This window comes from Rattus norvegicus, chromosome 13, assembly GCF_036323735.1.
Source record: "Rattus norvegicus strain BN/NHsdMcwi chromosome 13, GRCr8, whole genome shotgun sequence".
NCBI lineage: Eukaryota > Metazoa > Chordata > Mammalia > Rodentia > Muridae > Rattus > Rattus norvegicus.
In genome coordinates this window covers 36,351,928-36,378,647 of record NC_086031.1, presented here as the reverse complement: position 1 = coordinate 36,378,647, position 26,720 = coordinate 36,351,928, and positions in this window count along the sequence as shown.

Genomic DNA, 26,720 nt, shown 5'->3' with positions numbered 1-26,720 from the left:
AATTCAGACCCTGCCCCACATGTATACACAGCCCATACATATACATCAACCAAAACTAGGTAAGATTGAAGAAGCTAAGAAGTGCATTCTGATAGGAACTGAATATAGCTGTCTCCTGAGAGGTACAGGCAGAGCATGTCAAATACAGAGGCAAATGCTAACAGCAAATCATTGAACAGAGAACTGGATCCCCTTTGTAGGAATTAGAGAAAGGATTGAAGGAGTTGAAGGGGCTTGCAACCCCATAAGAAAAATAATGTCAACCAACCAGAGCTCCCAGAGACTAAACTACTACCCAAAGTCTGTAAAAAGACTGGCCCATGGCCCCAAATGCATATGTAGCACAGGATGGCCTTGTTGGGCACCAATGGAAAGAGAAGACCTTGGTCCTTCCAAGGCTGGACCCCCCAACGTAGGGCAATGTCTGGTGGGCAGAAAGGGGGTAGGATGGTGGGGTGAACACCCTTATAAAAGAAGTGCATGTGGTTGGGATTGTGAGCTTATGTTTGGGAACCCAGGAAAGGGAATAACATTTGAAATATAAATAAAAATATATCTAATTAAAAAGAGCTTTTTAGTTCACTTTTTATATCCACACATCTTTGATACATTTTGCTTAGAATAATAAGTCTTAAGAAAATCCCTTGTGTGTTCCTAGATATATTATGTAACCAACATTTCTGCCTTCCAAATAATTAGCCAAACTACAAATGTCCTGTTTGTCCATCTCATGCACCTTTGTTTCACTCAAGTTGCCTTATCTCTTCCTTATTTCTAATTTAATTTCCCTTTAATGCTTTAATTCATCTGATCTGTCCCAATAACCACAAGAGACATTTAGAAACCATCAACCCCTCTTTTGTTCCCACAAGGTCCCACACATCAGAATGAAGCTACCTCTTTGCATTCCCTTTTGTATTGTGTACCCATTGCCTTTCCATTAGGTCATCTGCTCACCACTGCACATACGCATGTTAATTTCTCAAGAAGTGTCTATGTAAACATATGGTTCATTGAATGTTGGCTAGCACCAGTCTTTGGTACCATAATCTGCTATCCATGGTGCTGAAAATAGAAAGTGGTTGTAGCAAGTAGGAAGCAAGTATATTTAAGGTTATTCCTGAGGAAAATAAAGATGTTATTTCTATCTGATGTGTTTATTACCAAGAGATCAGGGAATACATAGACGATATATGGGGCACATGTGGTTTCATTAGGATAAGTAATAACTTCTCTTCCAAGCTCAGGAAATGAATACCAGAACCACCCAATTGTCAGCTGTTAACAATATTATGCTGCAGATACCTAAGATGCTACTGAAGGTCTCTTATGCTGCAAATACCTAAAATGCTACTGAAGGTTTCTTATGCTGCAGATACCTAGGATGCTACTGAAGGTCTCTTATGCTGCAGATACCTAAGATGCTACTGGAGGTCTCTGCTCATCATGCTAGATCTGAAATGACTTTATGTTACAGAAGAGAGCTTTCACCACCTGAGTGTAAGGCAGGCATGAGAAATGAGATTCAGATCACTATTCACAGGCAGTAGGAACTTTGTACTGCCTTGCACAACTGTCACTAAGATAGTGATCAAAACACTTAGAGAAAAAGATGCTTTGCCATGCTTACCTGTTGCTCCAAATGAAAGCCCACTTACACATCCACTTAAACACAAAGCTACTGGAGTCATTGAACTTCATTTTGTATTTTCACTACAATGTGCAACAATGGTGAAATCTTCATTCAGTGTATTTGTCCTTCATTTATCTTTTCAATTGGCTTACTGGCAACAATAGTCACATGAGCTAATAGGGATGCTACAGGAAGTGCCAAACTCTGTTAACATAGCCAATGTCGCCCTAAACTTTTTAATCACTTTTCACAAATTTTCAATTGTTTCTTTATTTACTTTAATTTCTTTTTTTTATGTTATTCATATTTTTTTATTAACTTGAGTATTTCTTATATACATTTCGAGTGTTATTCCCTTTCCCGGTTTCCGGGCAAACATCCCCCTCCCCCCTCCCCTTCCTTATGGGTGTTCCCCTCCCAACCCTCCCCACATTGCCGCCCTCCCCCCATAGACTAGTTCACTGGGGGTTCAGTCTTAGCAGAACCCAGAGCTTCCCCTTCCACAGGTGCTCTTACTAGGATATTCATTGCTACCTATGAGGTCAGAGTCCAGGGTCAGTCCATGTATAGTCTTTAGGTAGTGGCTTACTCCCTGGAAGCTCTGGTTGCTTGGCATTGTTGTACTTTTGGGGTCTCGAGCCCCTTCAAGCTCTTCCAGTTCTTTCTCTGACTCCTTCAATCGGGGACCTATTCTCAGTTCAGTGGTTTGCTGCTGGCATTCGCCTCTATATGTGCTGTATTCTGGCTGTGTCTCTCAGGAGCGATCTACATCCGGCTCCTGTCGGTCTGCACTTCTTTGCTTCATCCATCTTGTCTAATTGGGTGGCTGTATATGTATGGGCCACATGTGGGGCAGGCTCTGAATGGGTGTTCCTTAAGTCTCTGTTTTAATCTTTGCCTCTCCCTTCCCTGCCAAGGGTATTCTTTTTCCTCATTTAAAGAAGGAGTGAAGCATTCACATTTTGATCATCCGTCTTGAGTTTCGTTTGTTCTAGGGATCTAGGGTAATTCAAGCATTTGGGCTAATAGCCACTTATCAATGAGTGCATACCATGTATGTCTTTCTGTGATTGGGTTAGCTCACTCAGGATGATATTTTCCAGTTCCAACCATTTGCCTACGAATTTCATAAACTCGTTGTTTTTGATAGCTGAGTAATATTCCATTGTGTAGATGTACCAGATTTTCTGTATCCATTCCTCTGTTGAAGGGCATCTGGGTTCTTTCCATTTTCTGGCTATTATAAATAAGGCTGCGATGAACATAGTGGAGCACGTGTCTCTTTTATATGTTGAGGCATCTTTTGGGTATATGCCCAAGAGAGGTATAGCTGGATCCTCAGGCAGTTCAATGTCCAATTTTCTGAGGAACCTCCAGACTGATTTCCAGAATGGTTTTACCAGTCTGCAATCCCACCAACAATGGAGGAGTGTTCCTCTTTCTCCACATCCTCGCCAGCATCTGCTGTCACCTGAGTTTTTAATCTTAGCCAATCGCACTGGTGTGAGGTGAAATCTCAGGGTTGTTTTGATTTGCATTTCCCTTATGACTAAAGATGTTGAACATTTCTTTAGGTGTTTCTCCGCCATTCGGCATTCCTCAGCTGTGAATTCTTTGTTTAGCTCTGAACCCCATTTTTTAATAGGGTTATTTGTTTCCCTGCGGTCTAACTTCTTGAGTTCTTTGTATATTTTGGATATAAGGCCTCTATCTGTTGTAGGATTGGTAAAGATCTTTTCCCAATCTGTTGGTTGCCGTTTTGTCCTAACCACAGTGTCCTTTGCCTTACAGAAGCTTTGCAGTTTTATGAGATCCCATTTGTCGATTCTTGATCTTAGAGCATAAGCCATTGGTGTTTTGTTCAGGAAATTTTTTCCAGTGCCCATGTGTTCCAGATGCTTCCCTAGTTTTTCTTCTATTAGTTTGAGTGCGTCTGGTTTGATGTGGAGGTCCTTGATCCACTTGGACTTTAGCTTTGTACAGGGTGATAAGCATGGATCGATCTGCATTCTTCTACATGTTGCCCTCCAGTTGAACCAGCACCATTTGCTGAAAATGCTATCTTTTTTCCATTGGATGGTTTTGGCTCCTTTGTCAAAAATCAAGTGACCATAGGTGTGTGGGTTCATTTCTGGGTCTTCAATTCTATTCCATTGGTCTATCTGTCTGTCTCTGTACCAATACCATGCAGTTTTTATCACTATTGCTCTGTAATACTGCTTGAGTTCAGGGATAGTGATTCCCCCTGAAGTCCTTTTATTGTTGAGGATAGCTTTAGCTATCCTGGGTTTTTTGTTATTCCCGATGAATTTGCAAATTGTTCTGTCTAACTCTTTGAAGAATTGGATTGGTATTTTGATGGGGATTGCATTGAATCTGTAGATTGCTTTTGGTAAAATGGCCATTTTTACTATATTAATCCTGCCAATCCATGAGCATGGGAGATCTTTCCATCTTCTGAGGTCTTCATCAATTTCTTTCCTCAGTGTCTTGAAGTTCTTATTGTACAGATCTTTTACTTGCTTGGTTAAAGTCACACCGAGGTACTTTATATTATTTGGGTCTATTATGAAGGGTGTCGTTTCCCTAATTTCTTTCTCGGCTTGTTTCTCTTTTGTATAGAGGAAGGCAACTGATTTATTTGAGTTAATTTTATACCCAGCCACTTTGCTGAAGTTGTTTATCAGCTTTAGTAGTTTTCTGGTGGAACTTTTAGGATCACTTAAATATACTATCATGTCATCTGCAAATAGTGATATTTTGACCTCTTCTTTTCCGATCTGTATCCCTTTGATCTCCTTTTGTTGTCTGATTGCTCTGGCTAGAACTTCAAGAACTATATTGAATAAGTAGGGAGAGAGTGGGCAGCCTTGTCTAGTCCCTGATTTTAGTGGGATTGCTTCAAGTTTCTCTCCATTTAGTTTAATGTTAGCAACTGGTTTGCTGTATATGGCTTTTACTATGTTTAGGTATGGGCCTTGAATTCCTATTCTTTCCAGGACTTTTATCATGAAGGGGTGTTGAATTTTGTCAAATGCTTTCTCAGCATCTAATGAAATGATCATGTGGTTCTGTTCTTTCAGTTTGTTTATATAATGGATCACGTTGATGGTTTTCCGTATATTAAACCATCCCTGCATGCCTGGGATGAAGCCTACTTGATCATGGTGGATGATTGTTTTGATGTGCTCTTGAATTCGGTTTGCCAGAATTTTATTGAGTATTTTTGCGTTGATATTCATAAGGGAAATTGGTCTGAAGTTCTCTTTCTTTGTTGTGTCTTTGTGTGGTTTAGGTATAAGAGTAATTGTGGCTTCGTAGAAGGAATTCGGTAGTGTTCCATCTGTTTCAATTTTGTGGAATAGTTTGGATAATATTGGTATGAGGTCTTCTATGAAGGTCTGATAGAATTCTGCACTAAACCCGTCTGGACCTGGGCTCTCTTTGGTTGGGAGACCTTTAATGACTGCTTCTATTTCCTTAGGAGTTATGGGGTTGTTTAACTGGTTTATCTGTTCCTGATTTAACTTCGATACCTGGGATCTGTCTAGGAAATTGTCCATTTCCTGAAGATTTTCAAGTTTTGTTGAATATAGGTTTTTATAGTAAGATCTGATGATTTTTTGAATTTCCTCTGAATCTGTAGTTATGTCTCCCTTTTCATTTCTGATTTTGTTAATTTGGACGCACTCTCTGTGTCCTCTCGTTAGTCTGGCTAAGGGTTTATCTATCTTGTTGATTTTCTCAAAGAACCAACTTTTGGTTCTGTTGATTCTTTCTATGGTCCTTTTTGTTTCTACTTGGTTGATTTCAGCTCTGAGTTTGATTATTTCCTGCCTTCTACTCCTCCTGGGTGTATTTGCTTCTTTTTGTTCTAGAGCTTTTAGGTGTGCTGTCAAGCTGCTGACATATGCTCTTTCCTGTTTCTTTCTGCAGGCACTCAGCGCTATGAGTTTTCCTCTTAGCACAGCTTTCATTGTGTCCCATAAGTTTGGGTATGTTGTATCTTCATTTTCATTAAATTCTAAAACGTTTTTAATTTCTTTCTTTATTTCTTCCTTGACCAGGTTATCATTGAGTAGAGCATTGTTCAATTTCCACGTATATGTGGGCATTCTTCCCTTATTGTTATTGAAGACCAGTTTTAGGCCGTGGTTGTCCCATAGCACGCATGGGATTATTTCTATCTTTCTGTACCTGTTGAGGCCCGTTTTTTGACCAATTATATGGTCAATTTTGGAGAAAGTACCATGAGGAGCTGAGAAGAAGGTATATCCTTTTGCTTTAGGATAGAATGTTCTATAAATATCCGTTAAGTCCATTTGGCTCATGACTTCTCTTAGTCTGTCTACATCACTGTTTAATTTCTGTTTCCATGATCTGTCCATTGATGAGAGTGGGGTGTTGAAATCTCCCACTATTATTGTGTGAGGTGCAATGTGTGTTTTGAGCTTTAGTAAGGTTTCTTTTACGTATGTAGGTGCCCTTGTATTTGGGGCATAGATATTTAGGATTGAGAGTTCATCTTGCTGGATTTTTCCTTTGATGAATATGAAGTGTCCTTCCTTATCTTTTTTGATGACTTTTAGTTGGAAATTGATTTTATTTGATATTAGAATGGCTACTCCAGCTTGCTTCTTCTGACCATTTGCTTGGAAAGTTGTTTTCCAGCCTTTCACTCTGAGGTAGTGTCTGTCTTTGTCTCTGTGGTGTGTTTCCTGTAGGCAGCAGAATGCAGGGTCCTCGTTGCGTATCCAGTTTGTTAATCTATGTCTTTTTATTGGGGAGTTGAGGCCATTGATATTGAGAGATATTAAGGAATAGTGATTATTGCTTCCCGTTATATTCATATTTGGATGTGAGGTTATGTTTGTGTGCTTTCATTCTCTTTGTTTTGTTGCCAAGACGATTAGTTTCTTGCTTCTTCTAGGGTATAGCTTGCCTCCTTATGTTGGGCTTTACCCTTTATTATCCTTTGTAGTGCTGGATTTGTAGAAAGATATTGTGTAAATTTGGTTTTGTCATGGAATATCTTGGTTTCTCCATCAATGTTAATTGAGAGTTTTGCTGGATACAGTAACCTGGGCTGGCATTTGTGTTCTCTTAGGGTCTGTATAACATCAGTCCAGGATCTTCTGGCCTTCATAGTTTCTGGCGAAAAGTCTGGTGTGATTCTGATAGGTCTGCCTTTATATGTTACTTGACCTTTTTCCCTTACTGCTTTTAATATTCTTTCTTTATTTTGTGCGTTTGGTGTTTTGACAATTATGTGACAGGAGGTGTTTCTTTTCTGGTCCAATCTATTTGGAGTTCTGTAGGCTTCTTGTATGTCTATGGGTATCTCTTTTTTTAGGTTAGGGAAGTTTTCTTCTATGATTTTGTTGAAGATATTTACTGGTCCTTTGAGCTGGGAGTCTTCACTCTCTTCTATACCTATTATCCTTAGGTTTGATCTTCTCATTGAGTCCTGGATTTCCTGTATGTTTTGGACCAGTAGCTTTTTCCGCTTTACATTATCTTTGACAGTTGAGCCAATGATTTCTATGGAATCTTCTGCTCCTGAGATTCTCTCTTCCATATCTTGTATTCTGTTGGTGAAGCTTGTATCTACAGCTCCTTGTCTCTTCTTTTGGTTTTCTATATCCAGGGTTGTTTCCATGTGTTCTTTCTTGATTGCTTCTATTTCCATTTTTAATTCCTTCAACTGTTTGATTGTGTTTTCCTGGAATTCTTTCAGGGATTTTTGCGATTCCTCTCTGTAGGCTTCTACTTGTTTATTAATGTTTTCCTGTGCTTCCCTAAGTGTGTTCATGTCTTTCTTGAAGTCCTCCAGCATCATGATCAAATATGATTTTGAAACTAGATCTTGCTTTTCTGGTGTGTTTGGATATTCCAAGTTTGTTTTGGTGGGAGAATTGGGCTCCGATGATGGCATGTAGTCTTGGTTTCTGTTGCTTGGGTTCCTGCGCTTGCCTCTCGCCCTCAGATTATCTCTAGTGTTACTTTGTTCTGCTATTTCTGACAGTGGCTAGACTGTCCTATAAGCCTGTGTGTCAGGAGTGCTGTAGACCTGTTTTCCTCTCTTTCAGTCAGTTATGGGGACAGAGTGTTCTGCTTTCGGGCGTGTAGTTTTTCCTCTCTACAGGTCTTCAGCTGTTCCTGTGGGCCTGTGTCTTGAGTTCACCAGGCAGCTTTCTTGCAGCAGAAAATTTGGTCTTACCTGTGGTCCCGAGGCTCAGGTTTGCTCGTGGGGTGCTGCTCAGGGGCTCTCTGCAGCGGCAGCAACCAGGAAGACCTGTGCCGCCCCTTCCGGGAGCTTCAGTGCACCAGGGTTCCAGATGGTCTTTGGCTTTTTCCTCTGGCGTCCGAGATGTGTGTGCAGGGAGCAGTCTCTTCTGGTTTCCCAGGCTTGTCTGCCTCTCTGAAGGTTAGGTCTCCCTCCCACGGGATTTGGGTGCAGAGAACTATTTATCTGGTCTGTTTCCTTCAGGGTCCGGCGGTGTCTCTGGCAGGGGTCCTGCCGCTCCTGGGCCCTCCCCCACGGGAGCCCAGAGGCCTTATACAGTTTCCTCTTGGGCCAGGGATGTGGGCAGGGGTGAGCAGTGTTGGTGGTCTCTTCCGCTCTGCAGCCTCAGGAGTGCCCACCTGACCAGGCGGTTGGGTCTCTCTCTCACCGGGTCTGGGAGCAGAGAGCTGCTGCGGGCCAAGATCTGCGGGTGTGGGACTTCCGGTAAACACAGAACGTGCCCGGTCCTAGAGAAATTCTGCTTCCGTGTGTCCCAAGCTCACCAGGCAGCTTTCTTGCAGCAGAAAATTTGGTCTTACCTGTGGTCCCGAGGGTCAGGTTCGCTCGTGGGGTGCTGCCCAGGGGCTCTCTGCAGCGGCAGCAACCAGGAAGACCTGTGCCGCCCCTTCCTTAATTTCTTAATGTATTTACTGACTTTGTATTACATAGCAGGTAGTGCCTCTACGGCTTTTCAAAAAACCAAAGTTAAGCTTATTATGATTTCTGTTATTTTGCGGTTGTAGTGGAATGTATGAAAAAAGACTCAGGTAAACACTGGCACATGTTATCAGATTGTAGCAGATCATAAAGCAGTTTGAGTACAGTGAGTTCTTAGAACAAGCAAGTCTGAAGAGATGAGAGGTGAGCTGAGGTTTTCAGAGAATGAGCTTGGAGAAAAATCACTGAGCTAGATGATATTGGAGAAAAGGGATTTCTCCTTCTGGTTCTCTTTAATTGATGGACCCTGTGGCTGGGGAAGATGTTCCCTCCCTTCATATTTTTGTACATAGTAATGACAACTCAGCTGCTGTTACTAACTCCAGATACCTGTTTTTATCTCTGGTGGCTCCTCCAACTCCTCACCCACACCTTTGTAATTAGTCACTTTGTAAATAAAATTTTGTCAAATTATCCTAATTTGACTGTACCATCTGTTTCCTGCTGATTCCCTGATGGATACAGCAATTTCTACCAAAATGGCTTCAGGAAAAAGGTCGTCAGTATTGTATTATGGAAGTGTTTTACTCACAGAATTGATTTGGGTTTGAGAATTTCCAGATAATCACCTTGTGGACTGAGAGGGGAGATGAATATACCACTCAAGGGGGGAAGTGACCTGGGGAATGTGATAGCATTGTGATTACTTGGAACACCATGGGAGACAGAAGCAAATGAAACGCAGACAGAAACAGAGCACAGGAAATCAATGGGCTCTGTTTCTTAGTTGTTAACACTCCAGCAATGGTTACAGAATCTTCTGGTCCTTATAATGCTCTTCTAAGTTTTCTTTCATTACAGTGATGATAGCACTCTGAACAAAAGCAAACTGGTGCAGAATATTTATTTGGCTTGTTCTTCTGGGTCACAGTTCATCACTGTGAGAAGCCAAAGTGGGGTGTGGAGGAACTCAAAATAGGAACCCAGAGGCAGGAGTAGAGGAGGAACCTTGGTTGCTGGCTCATTCTCTAGGTTGCTTATGGACTTGTGTTTAACTAGCTTTCTTTCACGTCTTAGAAACACTTGTCCAGTCAGTGGACTGCTCAGAGTAGACAGAGCCTCCCTTCATCAATTAATAATCAAGACAACCACTCACAGAAATACCTATGGACTAACCCAATAAAGCCAATTAATCAACCACTGAAGCATTTTCAAGAGACTCTTTCTACATCGTGTCCTATTGGCAGTTAATATTAGTTATGAAATATGTCTAAAGAATGTATATTATAAACAAACAGAGTCATAGCCTCGAATTGAGAGAAAGTAGTAGAGAAACACAAGGTCTCTATGGTAGGCTCGAAGTTCTTCACTGTAGGACAAATGTGACCAAGGTGCAGTCCATGAGTCATCTTGGGAGATGTACATAGATATAGCTCAATCACAATCCTCCACCAGGTATTGCATGCTGAAGAAAAAATAGTAATAGCTATGTACCTATAGTATAGAATCATTTTAACACATGTGGACATGTCAACATATAAGGAATATGACCTTATATCCCAAAATAGAGATGAAGGTAGTCCTCTCTTGACTTGAAACAACAGGAGTTATTGTTGCAAGGTTATTCTCTTTAATCACACTTATTACTTCCATATTGATTTAAAACAAAGAGAAACCTGCCTCTGAGGTTACAGTTGATACTCTAAAGAGTTCTGTAAATCTTGTTCATCAGTGACAGGATTTTGAAAACTGTACAGAAAGAAGATTCAATGTTGTATGCCAAGGGTGAGAAAACACAAAACTTGAAGGAAACCTGAGTGTGTACTAGGTTGAGTAATGATGGATATTTTGGTTCCCTTTATTTTGCTGTAATAAAACATTAACCAAGAGTAACTTGGAGAAAAGATAATTTATTTGTCTTATACTTCAAATTCACAGCTCATCATTAGAAGCCATGAAGTCAAAGTAGAAAATCAAGCAGGCCTCTGCTAATCTATGAAGCATTATCTTAGACCAGGGAACTCACTCACAGCTGGGAAATAGATCAGTCACTGTAGAGGATGCTGATTGCTAGATGACTTGTTCACTGGCATAAGCTCAACTAACTTTATTTTACAGCCAAGGAATGTCTGCCCAATAGATGGTGATGCTCACAATGGGCTTGACTCTCCTCCCTCAATTAACAATTACCCCAATAACAAATCCTCACAGACATGCCTACAGGTCTACCTTATTTGAGCAATCCTTCACTTGACACTCCCTTCCCAGGTTACTATAGGTCGTGCCAAATTCTCAGACATAAGTAACTGTGACAGTGTTCTAGATTCAATATATATCTCATAGCTAATATTGTCATTATTGTGGAACTTAGGATACAATATAGAGGAGACCTGAGGAGTTGAAAATATGGGAATGATGGATTGAATTAATAACCTGAATGTCTTGAAAAAAATCAACACAAATTATTACATCAATAAATTAAGGACTAAATATGGTGATTAATAAGGGCACCACAGGTATCCTTGAAGATACTTATAATAGAAGATAGACATGTAATCAGATTTCTTGATTAAAATAAAATGTAAGGCCCAGATATACGTGGTCCTTAATTATCAGAGACTGGGGAGGGGTTCACAGGAGGAATATTTTAACTCAGGAATCTTTCATAGCAACATTTCCCAGGAAGTCTCTGTACGTGAATAAAGAATAATCTTATAAATTTTCTTCCTGCAAGTAGGACGCAGGAAGGAAAGAGTTAAGATCACTTCAGATAAATCCTATCTTGAGTTGCCTGATATAATGGGTAGTTTCAACTTGACCCAAGGTAGAAACATCAGTGAAGGGAGCTGCCATTGAAAAAAAATGCCTGCATAAGATTGGTTGTTTTTTGTTTGTTTGTTTGTTTGTTTGTTTGTTTGCAAGACCATATGTTTAATTAGTTATTCATGCAGGATGGCCTAGCTCATTATAGATGGTGCCATCCCTGGGCTGAGGGTCCTAGGTTTTATAAGAAAGCAGGCTAAGCAAGCTATGAGGAACAAGTCAGTAAGTCACACCTATCCATGGCTCCTGCATCATCTTCTGAATCCAGGTTCCTGTCCTGTTTGGATTCCTGTCCTGACTTCTTTTAATCATGAACAATGATATGGAAGTATAATACAAATAATTTTTTTTCTCCCCAAGCTGCTTTGGTCATGGTGTCTTGTTACAGCAATAGTGACACTAACTTGGCTGTAGACTTCAGCCCTTCATCAGGTCACAGGACTAAGTCAAGTCTCTCAGATCATGGAAATTTCTTCTAAGAATGTCAAAAGCAAAACTTGGGTTTCCCAAAACATCACTGCTAGGCCCCAGAATTATATTACCTTGTCATACACCTCACAGAGTGATACTGCTCATCTATATCTCCCAAGAACCATCATGGGGATCCAAAATCCTATCATGAAATTTCCAACTGAAAATGGTTAAAAGCAGTAACACTCACCTTTGACTCTTTATTAATCATTATACATTATAAAGTGGACAGAAACTCTGATACAGCATTTTGATGATGGTCTCGGGAATGAGAACAGAGATGTAAAATGCCCCTTTCATGAAGAGACCTATGCTTTGCACCTGGAACTGTTTCAGAAAGAAATGACCATTCACAGTTCATTTTAGTTTGAGAGACTAAGTCAAAGAGAGAGGAGCCCATGACTTGGCAGCCATATTGACCCCAAAAGGTCTATAGCATTGTGGAAAGCTATGATAGAATGCATATGAGGCAACAACTGGAAAAAATCTAAGCAATCTTTCTAGTTTTATGTCAGATTAGAGGATTCCTATAAATGTACCCTGGACTCAAGTGATAGTCTTAGAAACTGGCATGCAGATAGTAATCCAGCAAGTTGCTATAGCCATTAATATCAGAGTTTATATGATCTTAGAATTAATTGTACACAATAACATTTCATTGCAAAATAGAATGAACGCATATATTCATACATACATACATAGACAGAGGTTGGAGGGTGTAAGAATGGCTTTTGTTTTGTTTTGGTTTGGTTTTCTTGGTTTGTTTGTTTTGTTTACTTTTTCAGAAACAACTTTTCTCTTTGTAGCCATGGCTGTCCTGCAACTCATTTTGTACATCAGGCTGATCTCAAACTCCTGTAGATCCACCTGGCTCTGCCTCCAGAGTACTGGGATTAAGGGTGTGCTCCACCATTCCCAGTTGGGGTTGGTTAGAAGAATGGGCCTATTCTGGAACTCTGAAGAAGATGTCATCCATTCAGGTTTCTACAATGTATTAACAGTTTCTAAAGGCTTCTGTAGAGATTTTCAGCCAGTAGGTTGTATTTGTGGAAACGCTAAAAACTTTAAGAGGCGATATAACACAAAGAGGGATAACAGAAAGATAGCTGAGGGTGTTATTAGGGGTTGTATAGAATCCCATGTTTCTTTCTCCTTCCCTTTTTTCCTGCTCCCCCCTTACCTTTCCCTCCTTCCGTCATCTCTCTTTCTTTCCCTTATTTTCTCTTTCCCCTCCTCTATCTCCCTTTATCCCTTCTTTCCCCTCCTTCCATAATTTCTTTGTCTCTTTTCTATCACCCTGTAACCTCTCTTCTTTCTTTTCCTCCTATTCACCATGAAGTAAATATATTTGCTCTATTACATTCATGCTGCACAAACTCACCATACTTTGCTCAAAAGCAATGAAACCAAGGGTCATGGGTTGAGAGATGCAAAAGTGTGACAATAAGTGCTTCTTCTCTTAGTGTATTTCAGGTGTTTTCTCACAAAACTAAAATGTCTTCCACATGTGCCATTTTCCCTCCCAGCTCCAAGAGTTCTACAACAATTTCTTTCCTTCCTTGGCTAGCAGATGTGCCATTCTGCACTCGGCCTCAATCATCTCACCGTTCTCTGTCTCTGCTGAAGAAAGACACATTTCTGTCCCTTAAGGACATTCTTATAAGACTGAAAGCCTGCTATAATTCAGGGTGATGCCTCTTAATCTTTTGCTCATGATACTGACCAGGACTCATTGAAAACTGAAGGCATATTCAGATGCTCCAACTATCTGTGAACAGTATAGTGTCCCATACTCAACCAGAATATATTTCGATGACAAATAAAGACCCCCAAGTGTCTCCGTTCTTTAGATTTTTCAGGTATCATATACATCATTATTTAGAAAAATTGTCACTGAGAGAATCACAGGACTGTTGAGTTTACCACAAACTGTTTTTTTTTAATTTCACACATCCAAGAGGAATGGATCTAGTAAGTAAGACCCCTACTAATACTACACCCAATGAACCAATGCATGAGCTCCCCTTCTGTATATTTAGTGAAAGGGTCTGTGTATATGTAGGTTTCTGTGCATACACGTGTGCACACACACACACACAGACACACACACACACAGACACACACACACACACGCATGCACGCACGCACTCACTCACTCACACACAAATGTGTCTGTGTCCAGGTGCTTGTGGAGTACATAGATTATTCTCAGGTAACTTCTTACATTTATCTCCATTAACTTATAGTACAAAGTTTCTCAATAAAACTGTAGTTTGCTAATTGTCTAGATTGGCTGACCAGCAAGCCGCAGGAGTCCTGCTGTCATGTGCTCACACAAACACACACACACACACACACACACACACACACACACACACACTCTTCACTTCACCAAACATTGGGCTTAGAGATGTGTACTGCTATACCTGGCTTTTATAAGTCAGTGCTGGTGATCCAAACTCAGGTCTTCATGACCATGGACCCTTGCCCATGGAGCTATCTTTCAATCCCAACTAGATAAAGTCTTACTTATTTCCATGATCTTGGATTAAATGTGGCTGAAGACATAATGACTAAAAGAAGAATGATATTACATGGGGCCAGAGAAATGGTTCAATGAAATGAAACTCATGTCTGTACTGTTTCTTCAGTCTCTGGACTCTGAACCAGTAAACAGAATCATCACTTTTATGATTAATAACAATTTGTTGTGTACCACTTGTTGTTTCTGTGTATTCTAGGAGGAGTATTTAGGGTACCTGTCATTCCTATATCTGATAGCACATCCAATAGGATAGAGAGAAAAGAGTACTCAGGGAGCAAGGCCCCATTGAAATGTTGATTTCAATTTCAGAGATAGGAAAGGACAGTTCTGCTTTGCAAACTAGTTAATAAAATACAGAAGAGGGAATGAGAGCAATCATGTGTCATGTGGTTGAGTTTCATTCTTTCCTCCTTTTCATTATATGGAAAACACTGGTTATGATGAACAGCTTAGAAGTCATGGGTATATGTGATTCAGTTGGCATTACTATAGTGATGAGACATTATAAGATTGTGTCCATGTTAAAAAGTGTCAATCCCTTTAAAAAGAACATTGGAAGATAAATAACACACAAAGAAGATCTACATCCTGCCTTTCCTGCCTCTGCATCTGTTCTGTGCTCCCTAGTTTCTTTGTTCTGTGGTGAGAGATGTCTATTCCCATATTTCCTCAAGCACAGCAACACACTTCATTCTTGTGCTTTTAAAGGAGAATAATTCATATCAAGCCACACACAAAGTACCTAGGTGGTCAGGGTTAATTTTTGGTAGGCAAATAAGGAAGAGTAAATTACTTCCCCCAATATGGAAGGAAGACTGATGACAAGTCTGCTTCTAACATCTTGACTTACATGTCTTGATTATCATGTTCCTCTCCTCCTTCTTCTTGCTTAGTATGATATTGAGTCCTGTCCTTTCTGGTATAGGTGGTGGTTTCCAAGTAGCCATCTTTACTCACAATTTAGTTTGTTACAACTACAACTAAAGGGGTGTGCATAAAACTATAACTGCCCATAAAGTAGAGAAATTAACTAGGGGAAAGGTCGGTGGTGTCTGTAACTCACTTATCTACTCAGAAGGGGCTTAGTGGAGACCAGCTAGAATTTGCCGTGGGCTCTCTTTGGTGTTTTTTCCAGAGCTCAGTTATTAGTCTATCTAGTTAACTTGCCTATCTCACACTCAATCTGTTAGCCTCTTCATTTATCTTCTCTGGTATTCATTTAAACCCTAACATCCTCAGTGAAGTGCAGCACTATGCTGTAAAGATTACATCAATGGCATCCTGTGCAGTCTAATTTCCAACAGTCTTTAGAGAGTAGAAAACTGGCTGGATATCAGAGAGAGAAGTTCAAGATTCTTCCTTTCCCCATTATATCTATTGACATTACATTGCTCTTTTTAAAGACCCATATTGTATGGTTCTCTCTTCTTCCCATTTCTACTGATATTTTATACTTAGTTCTCAGACTATGCATGAGCTCCACTGGTCTACTGAGCCATATGATTCCTAGATCTCTGCTGTACTTTCCCATGTGGTCCACTTCCACACATTTATAATTAATCCCTCTTAAATAAACCCTAAATATATATTAATTTGATTCTGTCCTCTGTTTCCTGTTAAGACTGACAAATAGAATTATGCTGCATAGTAGACACTGTTGGGACTTAGACTAATGACAAGACTAATGGGCTGGGAATTCTGCTGCTTTTTTTTGAGTTAATGTTTCTGGCTTCCAACAGCTTCATCTGCTCCCTTAATAGCATCTTGGTGACAACAAACAGGGTCTTGGCAATCTTTGCAGTTAAATCTTATGATTAAATCATTTGTTATAGGAAACAAATGGAGCCCCTTCTGTTAAAAATAAATAGAATTTTTTAAAAGGTAGAGGTTTGTGGCAGGAACAGAAATGGCAGAGGGATGAGGCCTGGAATTGGAGTTATAAAGTGTGGTCAGGAATAATAAAGTGCTAACAGTAAGTGATGATTGTTAGAGCCCTGAAGTATGAATGTTGGCATGTTAAAATTACTTGTCTGACAAAAGCAAGTTAAAAAAAAGATGGCTTTGTGCAGGGTCACAGTTTGAGGCCCCTGTCTATAATGGTAGGTAAAACATGATAAAACATGAAGCATCTGGTCACATTCTCTCTACAGTAAGAAATCAGGCAGATATGGATGCTAGTGCTCAGCTTGCTTCTGTGTTTGTTCAGCATGGTAGAAGTCCAGAAGATGATGCTACCACCATTTAGGTTGAGCCTTCCCTTCTTAGTCAAGCCTTTCCTTTAATATCCTTATAAGTATATAAAAAATGTGCGTTGTCTCCAAATATGAATACGACAGAAAGCAATAATCACTATTCCTTAATATCTCTCAACATCAATGGCCTCAACTCCCCAATAAAGAGACATAGATTAACAAACTGGATACGCAACGAGGACCCTGCATTCTGCTGCCTACAGGAAATACACCTCAGAGACAAAGACAGACACTACCTCAGAGTGAAAGGCTGGAAAACAACTTTCCAAGCAAATGGTCGGAAGAAGCAAGCTGGAGTTGCCATTCTAATATCAGATAAAATCAATTTTCAACTAAAAGTCATCAAAAAAGATAAGGAAGGACACTTCATATTCATCAAAGGAAAAATCCACCAAGATGAACTCTCAATCCTAAATATCTATGCCCTAAATACAAGGGCACCTACATACGTAAAACAAACCTTACTAAAGCTCAAAACACACATTGCACCTCATACAATAATAGTAGGAGATTTCAACACCCCACTCTCATCAATGAACAGATCATGGAAACAGAAATTAAACAGAGACGTAGACAGACTAAGAGAAATCATGAGCCAAATGGACGTAACGGATATTTATAGAACATTCTATCCTAAAGCAAAAGGATATACCTTCTTCTCAGCTCCTCATGGTACTTTCTCCAAAATTGACCATATAATTGGTCAAAAAACGGGCCTCAACAGGTACAGAAAGATAGAAATAATCCCATGCGTGCTATCAGACCACCACGGCCTAAAACTGGTCTTCAATAACAATAAGGGAAGAATGCCCACATATACGTGGAAATTGAACAATGCTCTACTCAATGATAACCTGGTCAAGGAAGAAAGAAAGAAAGAAATTAAAAACTTTTTAGAATTTAATGAAAATGAAGATACAACATACCCATACTTATGGGACACAATGAAAGCTGTGCTAAGAGGAAAACTCATAGCGCAGAGTGCCTGCAGAAACAGGAAAGAGCATATGTCAGCAGCTTGACAGCACACCTAAAAGCTCTAGAACAAAAAGAAGCAAATACACCCAGGAGGAGTAGAAGGAAATAATCAAACTCAGAGCTGAAATTAACCAAGTAGAAACAAAAAGGACATAGAAAGAATCAACAGAACCAAAAGTTGGTTCTTTGAGAAAGTCAACAAGATAGATAAACCCTTAGCCAGACTAACGAGAGGACACAGAGAGTGTGTCCAAATTAACAAAATCAGAAATGAAAAGGGAGACATAACTACAGATTCAGAGGAAATTCAAAAAATCATCAGATCTTACTATAAAAGCCTATATTCAACAAAACTTGAAAATCTTCAGGAAATGGACAATTTCCTAGAAAGATACCAGGTACCGAAGTTAAATCAGGAACAGATAAACCAGTTAAACAACCCCATAACTCCTAAGGAAATAGAAGCAGTCATTAAAGGTCTCCCAACCAAAAAGAGCCCAGGTCTAGATGGGTTTAGTGCAGAATTCTATCAGACCTTCATAGAAGACCTCATACCAATATTATCCAAACTATTCCACAAAATTTAAACAGATGGAGCACTACCGAATTCCTTCTATGAAGCCACAATTACTCTTATACCTAAACCACACAAAGACCCAACAAAGAAAGAGAAATTCAGACCAATTTCCCTTATGAATATCGACGCAAAAATACTCAATAAAATTCTGGCAAAGCAAATCCAAGAGCACATCAAAACAATCAGGCACCATGATCAAGTAGGCTTCATCCCAGGCATGCAGGGATGGTTTGATATACGGAAAACCATTAACGTGATCCATTATATGAACAAACTGAAAGAACAAAACCACATGACCATTTCATTAGATGCTGAGAAAGCATTTGACAAAATTCAACACCCCTTCATGATAAAAGTCCTGGAAAGAATAGGAATTCAAGGCCCATACCTAAACATAGTAAAAGCCATATACAGCAAACCAGTTGCTAACATTAAACTAAATGGAGAGAAACTTGAAGCAATCCCACTAAAATCAGGGACTAGACAAGGCTGCCCACTCTCTCCCTACTTATTCAATATAGTTCCTGAAGTTCTAGCCAGAGCAATCAGACAACAAAAGGAGGTCAAGGGGATACAGATCGGAAAAGAAGAAGTCAAAATATCACAATTTGCAGATGATATGATAGTATATTTAAGCGATCCCAAAAGTTCCACCAGAGAACTACTAAAGCTGATAAACAACTTCAGCAAAGTGGCTGGGTATAAAATTAACTCAAATAAATCAGTAGCCTTCCTCTACACAAAAGAGAAACAAGCCGAGAAAGAAATTAGGGAAACGACACCCTTCATAATAGACCCAAATAATATAAAGTACCTCGGTGTGACTTTAACCAAGCAAGTAAAAGATCTGTACAATAAGAACTTCAAGACACTGAGGAAAGAAATTGAAGAAGACCTTAGAAGATGGAAAGATCTCCCATGCTCATGGATTGCCAGGATCAATATAGTAAAAATGGCCATTTTACCAAAAGCAATCTACAGATTCAATGCAATCCCCATCAAAATACCAATCCAATTCTTCAAAGAGTTAGAACAATTTGCAAATTCATCTGGAATAACAAAAAACCCAGGATAGCTAAAACTATCCTCAACAATAAAAGGACTTCAGGGGGAATCACTATCCCTGAACTCAAGCAGTATTACAGAGCAATAGTGATAAAAACTGCATGGTATTGGTACAGAGACAGACAGATAGACCAATGGAATAGAATTGAAGACCCAGAAATGAACCCACACACCTATGGTCACTTGATTTTTGACAAAGGAGCCAAAAACCATCCAATGGAAAAAAGATAGCATTTTCAGCAAATGGTGCTGGTTCAACTGGAGGTCAATATGTAGAAGAATGCAGATCGATCCATGCTTATCACCCTGTACAAAGCTTAAGTCCAAGTGGATCAAGGACCTCCACATCAAACCAGACACACTCAAACTAATAGAAGAAAAACTAGGGAAGCATCTGGAACACATGGGCACTGGAAAAAATTTCCTGAACAAAACACCAATGGCTTATGCTCTAAGATCAAGAATCAACAAATGGGATCTCATAAAACTGCAAAGCTTCTGTAAGGCAAAGGACACTGTGGTTAGGACAAAACGGCAACCAACAGATTGGGAAAAGATCTTTACCAATCCTACAACAGATAGAGGCCTTATATCCAAAATATACAAAGAACTCAAGAAGTTAGACCTCAGGGAGACAAATAACCCTATTAAAAAATGGGGTTCAGAGCTAAACAAAGAATTCACAGCTGAGGAATTCCGAATGGCTGAGAAACACCTAAAGAAAGGTTCAACATCTTTAGTCATGAGGGAAATGCAAATCAAAACAACCCTGAGATTTCACCTCACACCAGTGAGAATGGCTAAGATCAAAAACTCAGGTGACAGCAGATGCTGGCGAGGATGCGGAGAAAGAGGAACACTCCTCCATTGTTGGTGGGATTGCAGACTGGTACAACCATTCTGGAAATCAGTCTGGAGGTTCCTCAGAAAATTGGACATTGAACTGCCTGAGGATCCAGCTATACCTCTTTTGGGCATATACCCAAAAGATGCCCCAACATATAAAAAAGACACGTGCTCCACTATATTCATTGCAGCCTTATTTATAATAGCCAGAAAATGGAAAGAACCCAGATGCCCTTCAACAGAGGAATGGATACAGAAAATGTGGTACATCTACACAATGGAATATTACTCAGCTATCAAAAACAACGGCTTTATGAAATTCGTAGGCAAATGGTTGGAACTGGAAAATATCATTCTGAGTGAGCTAACCCAATCACAGAAAGTCATACATGGTATGCACTCATTGATAAGTGGCTGTTAGCCCAAATGCTTGAATTACCCTAGATGCCTAGAACAAATGAAACTCAAGACGGATGATCAAAATGTGAATGTTTCACACCTTCTTTAAAAGGGGAACAAGAATACCCTTGGCAGGGAAGAGAGAGGCAAAGATTAAAACAGAGACTGAAGTAACACCCATTCAGAGCCTGCCCCACATGTGGCCCATACATATACAGCCACCCAATTAGACAAGATGGATGAAGCAAAGAAGTGTTGACCGACAGGAGCCGGATGTAGATCGCTCCTGAGAGACACAGCCAGAATACAGCAAATACAGTGGCGAATGCCAGCAGCAAACCACTGAACTGAGAATAAGACCCCCGTTGAAGGAATCAGAGAAAGAACTGGAAGAGCTTGAAGGGGCTCGAGACCCCATATGTACAACAATGCCAAGCAACCAGAGCTTCCAGGGACTAAGCCACTACCTAAAGACTATACATGGACTGACCCTGGACTCTGACCTCATAGGTAGCAATGAATATCTTAGTAAGAGCACCAGTGGAAGGGGAAGCCCTGGGTCCTGCTAAGACTGAACCCCCAGTGAACTAGACTGTTGGGGGGAGGGCGGCAGTGGGGGGTGGGTTGGGAGGGGAATACCTATAAGGAAGGGGAGGGGGAGGGGGATTTTTGCCTGGAAACCGGGAAAGGGAATAACACTCGAAATGTATATAAGAAATACTCAAGTTAATAAAAAAATGTGCGTTGTCATAATGAATTTAGATACAGTTAAATAGATGATCAAGATTAACCATGACAATTGGAGACTGAAGAGAGAGATGGCTGCCATTTCTCAAGAGAGTAAAATCGAATTAAAATAACAATTCACATAATTCTTGTTAATAGTAGTTTTCTTCCCTGTCATGGAGCTAAATGTAGTTGGTACAGCATTAGTTTTTTACCATAAGTATTGAAATAGATGCAGATATCAATTCCTTGTGGAGCCAACATACAGAGTTTTACTATCTAAATGATCCAAAAATCAGAAACTCCTTCGGCTTCCAGCAATGATGAGCTAGGTTGCTGAAGGTTCTCCTTCCATCTTTAAAACCAGAAACGTCAGATCCCATAACAGGAAAACTTTTTGAAACATGGCAAAGTCCCAAGTCGTGACTTGTGATTCTCAGGCACAGGACTGCAGAGAATGAGCTGGCTAGGCCTTTGCAGACACTCATCCCTGAACATATTTCTTGCGACAAAGAGGGTGCTCAAGGATAGGAAGTTTGGTAAAGCTTTCAGATGAACTGCCATGGATGCTGAAGAAGAAGAACCAGCTAGGGTTTCAATGACATCTTCAAACAACACATTCCTAAGAACAGGATGAAATCAAAACTAATAAACCAACAATGAATCTGAGACTCATCTTGCAAACACTTCAGTTCCTACCCGTAATGATATAATTATAGAGTAGGATGCAGAACTTGGGTACAGACCCCTCATATATATCAAAATGGCCATATATCAGACAGGTTTACTGGAATGCCAGTTAACAATGATGCCTGATTTAAATAAGTGAGAGTGGAATCATTCAGTATAAGCCAGAGAATAATAAATGTAGTGGCCACAGAGTTGGCTTAGTGATTAAAAACAGGTACTACTTTAGTATAGGTTCCCATGGTATGTTTCCAGCACTCATAATGGATACCTCAGAACTGCTTGTAGTTCTAGTTATGGCACATTCAATGACATCCTCTGGCCACTATGGCACTACACTCACAAGCAGAAACCCCTATACAGACACACATACATGCACATTAAAAATTAAAGTAAAATAAATGCTTCCACACAAATATAGATCACTAATTAACCAGACCCTATACAAAAATTAGCTCAAGACAAATGTATTGACCATAATGGATAATAATAATAGTAATAATAATAATAATTTGAAGAAGAAGAGAAGAAAAAGAAGAAGAAGAAGAAGAAGAAGAAGAAGAAGAAGAAGAAGAAGAAGAAGAAGAAGAAGAAGAAGAAGAAGAAGAAAGAAGAAGAGAATATCTCAAAGTTTAGGAAACTGTCTTCACTCCATTAAATTAGGAAAAGATTTATTAAACAAGATAATTACACCAACCACAAAGAGAAGATTAATAGATCAGATGACAGCACAAAAACATAAAAAAGAACTCTTAACCATTCATAAATACCATTAATAAAATGAGAAAATAAAGCATAAGTTTGAGAAACCTGTAGCACCACTTTTCTTTATTTTTAAAGGCTACCACTTGGAAGGTAGACTAGCCTGTAAAATCTTTACCATGCAAGCATAAGGAACAGAGTGGTCATGTAAAAATATTGGAAATCATGGCTCATGCTTTTAATTCCAACCCTAGGGAGGTAGGGACAGGTGGATCTCTCTGTTACTGGCCAGTCAAAGAGCCTAAGGAGTGATCAAGTCTCAGTAAAAGATCTCTTATCAAAGGACAATGTAGACATCTGTGGTGTTTTGAATATGCTTGGCACAGAGAGTGGCACTATTAAGAGTTGTGGCCTTGTTGGAAGAATTGTGTCATTTTGACGGTAGACAATGAGACCCTCTCTAAACACATGAGAACCAGTCTTCTCCAAGTGAACTTCAGATGAAGATGTAGAACTCTCAACAACAAAGTCTTTCATATTTTTACTAGAATAGCCCAGTAAGCCCCACTTAAAGCATTCCACTGGCTTCCAAATCCAAAGGCAGGGACCATGGAGGAAAATGTCTTGAAGTCCTGTTTTTTGATTTACTCAACGGCTTATACTTAGTTTATTATACCACCCATGACCAGCGAGGGATTATATTCCCTTAGTAGACCAACCAAAATCCATGAGTAACTTAGACAGTCCCCTAAAGACATGCCCAGGAACAACCCAATCTAGTCAATCTTTCAGTTGAGTGTCCTGTCAGATGACTCTCAGCTGTGCCCAGTTAAGGGTAACCTGGACACCATTTTTAGACAAAGTCAAATAATGGAGTTTGGTTGCCAGAATTTACCAAGGAAAAGCTTTTGAAAATGAGCTCTCGACGGTGGCTGATAAATGTATAGATATACAGATATATTTTCAGCAAAACAAGAAAGTAATGGTAATGGTATGTTCAGGGGAAGGTGAATTGACAATATGAGGGATCAACAATAGCTGGTGGACTCCAGTCTTCTCTGTGTTATCCACCCTCTTCATTCTCTATTTTCTCTATGCACCTTAAATAATCCATTTCTAATACAACAAGCAGTTTTACTCAATTAGCTACAAAAAGATATGATGAAATGAGTGAAATTTTAATAAGCATTAGATGTTGATCTCATGTACTAATGACTTCAGTTTTGAATCTGAAGGTTGTGACATATATCTTGTGCATGTTTCAGGCATTTCAGTCTTCATAAAACAGCCTGAAGAAATTCTTACACACAGACAGGAGAAGTCACATAACATCATGTTCAGAATCCATTATCACAGCCCAGATTGGAAGCAATAAGATTTTCAATGACTAGGAGAAAGATGGAATCGCAATAATTTCATTTACTAGAACACTAACCATAGGTAAAATGAGCAAAGCCAAGCTCATATATCAATATAGATGACTCAGAAATACATTATTGGATAAAACACAAAGCAATTTCAAAAGTTTATAGAGCATGACAACATTCATATGAATTTCTAAAATATATAAAATTGTATAATATGATAGAAACTACATAGTTTAGTTAATACATGGATGTAGAATTTTAAGTACAAAATACATGCTGGTGGATGTTTATATGATGTTTAAACATAAAGCATATTCTGAATGTGTATGTGAAAATGGAGGGGAGAGTGGAAACACACACAGATATCAAAAGCAATTTGGAAGAGTAGGAAATAGATATATTTGAAACTGCAAAGAAATATAATGTTTATGCTCCTTCAGATAAAGGGCAAAGGATGAGAAATGAATCCAGTTATGATACAGAGGTATTTTTAAATTCCATTTATAGTACATAGTGACTACGCAGTGCTTGTACTTTTGTAGCAAGATGTCTCACTGAACCTGGAACTTACTGTTTGACTAAACTGGCCAGGAATCCCCAGGTATCCTCCTGCCTTTACCTGTCCCTGAACTAGGGTCACAGATGTGTGACACTACAGTCAGCTGCTTTTATGCAGGACAAGCAGTTAAGCCACAAAGAAATCTCCCCAGACCCTTTCGCATTTAATCTTAGCTCTTTGCCTCAGAAGAAGATCAGACAAGTTTGATTAATGTGAACACAGTGGATCCATAACACTCATTATACATCTGAGAATATTGTATGCCTTTTAAAATCCACCACTCAGGGTTAGGGAGATAGCTCAGTGGTTAAGAGTGAATGTTACTCTTCCAGAGGACGACCTAAACACAATCCCCAACACTCATATTAAGTGGCTTATAACTTCCTGTAGCTCCAGCTTCATGGGATCTTATGTCCTCTTCTGCCTTCAGGGCATGCACATGGACATACTCAATCACATCAAGACACTTAAATACATCCCCCCCCCCTTTTTTAAAGAAAAAATCAAATTGAAAGTCACTATGTTCTGCTGTTACTTGTTGTGTCTGGTCTTATGTAACTGAGAACCTGACAATGTTTGTGTAAGATCTGTGTCCAATGGAGTTTCTTTCAAGCACTTTTGGCAAGTTAGTCCTGGTTTCACAACCATTGATTTTCATGCTGTCATTCTCGTGCTTATGCTTAGAAAGCATAGGAAACAAAACTATAATGATATAAGTGACAGGAAAGTCCACCTTTGCCTTCCATTTCAAAGGTTTATGTTTACAAAATTGTATGATGAAAAGGGCTCACCCATCAGTGTTTCATTTCTGCCAAGTCCCTTCCTGTCAGAAAATATAATGAACTTTCTTTCTTTTTGATGTGTTATGAAAGTTTTCATTCATTATTTAAACTCGAGTTCTCTTTCATCCTGACACTGGTTGTATTTAAGAGATGTTATATTATTTATATTGCATTACATTTTTTGTAAATTTGAGTATGAAGCACAAATTTCTAGTCAGTCCATGAGTATTTATTGAAAACTACTATTTACAAAGAATTACTCTGCACGTTATTGATGGCACGTCAGAGAATGCTGGGTGTAAATGCATTCATTAGAATGGAGAAAGTACATGACTAACCAAAGAGATATACAACGCTGGCCTCAGAGTGAAACAATGATGGGAAGTTAAATGTGGAAAGTAAGCATGGGGTTGGAGCTGCACCAACCTGAGGGCCTAAGTTCAGACACCTAGAATCTGTTTTCTCAAAAACTGTGGTTTCCAACACTCCTACTCTGAGATGAAAGTTAGTCGGGAGAATCCCAGAAGTGCACAGACAAGCTAGTCTGGTGTTCTCAGTATCAAAAAAATGATATACCCTGCCTCAAACAAGTCAGAAGGTGAAGATCAACCCCTGAGGCCGTCCTCTGACATCAATATGGGCTGTGTCATACATGCACCTCTACTCAACACATGCAAGCATTCACACATACATATAAATGCATAAATAGGGAAAATAATTAGCCAAATACATACCTGTACAAAAGCAGACACACCCTCTACTGTAAAAGTAAGCTTGCCGAGTAATCATATTTCCTGGTACAAGCCCTTCTGATTTTCTCAAGAATATTTTAGAACTTTATCCCTGAGCTCACTAATGACCTGCTAATGAACTGACACACACTGTACTTATATAAATTATGGAGTTGCTGAACTTGAGTTAAAGCTCGGGACATTTCAAGGATATGAATCAATCAGGCTGATATTAATGACAACTGTCACCTCTCTGCCCTTTACACTGTGTTATTTCATAGCCCCTGTATCTTGATAAGTGCTTAGTGACTTTGGAAATCTGGACACTTTTAGACTCAAGCATTTTCTCTATGACCTGGTCTCTAAGCTTCAACATTATTACCTCTGGTGGTTATTTGTGGTTAAAAGTGCTCTGGTATGAACATCATTATATCAACAAACACTCAAGACAGAAAAAAAAGAATAAGATAAAAACTGTACTCTGCTAGGCCAGACAGCAGAAATTACAAAGGTACTAAAATAACCCATCTGAGGTAATACGTTATTAAGTCTTCTGAGGAGATTGTATATTGTGTGAAATATACAGTTAAAACTAAACAGCTTTGGACAGAGGCCCTTAAAGAGATTACGGGAA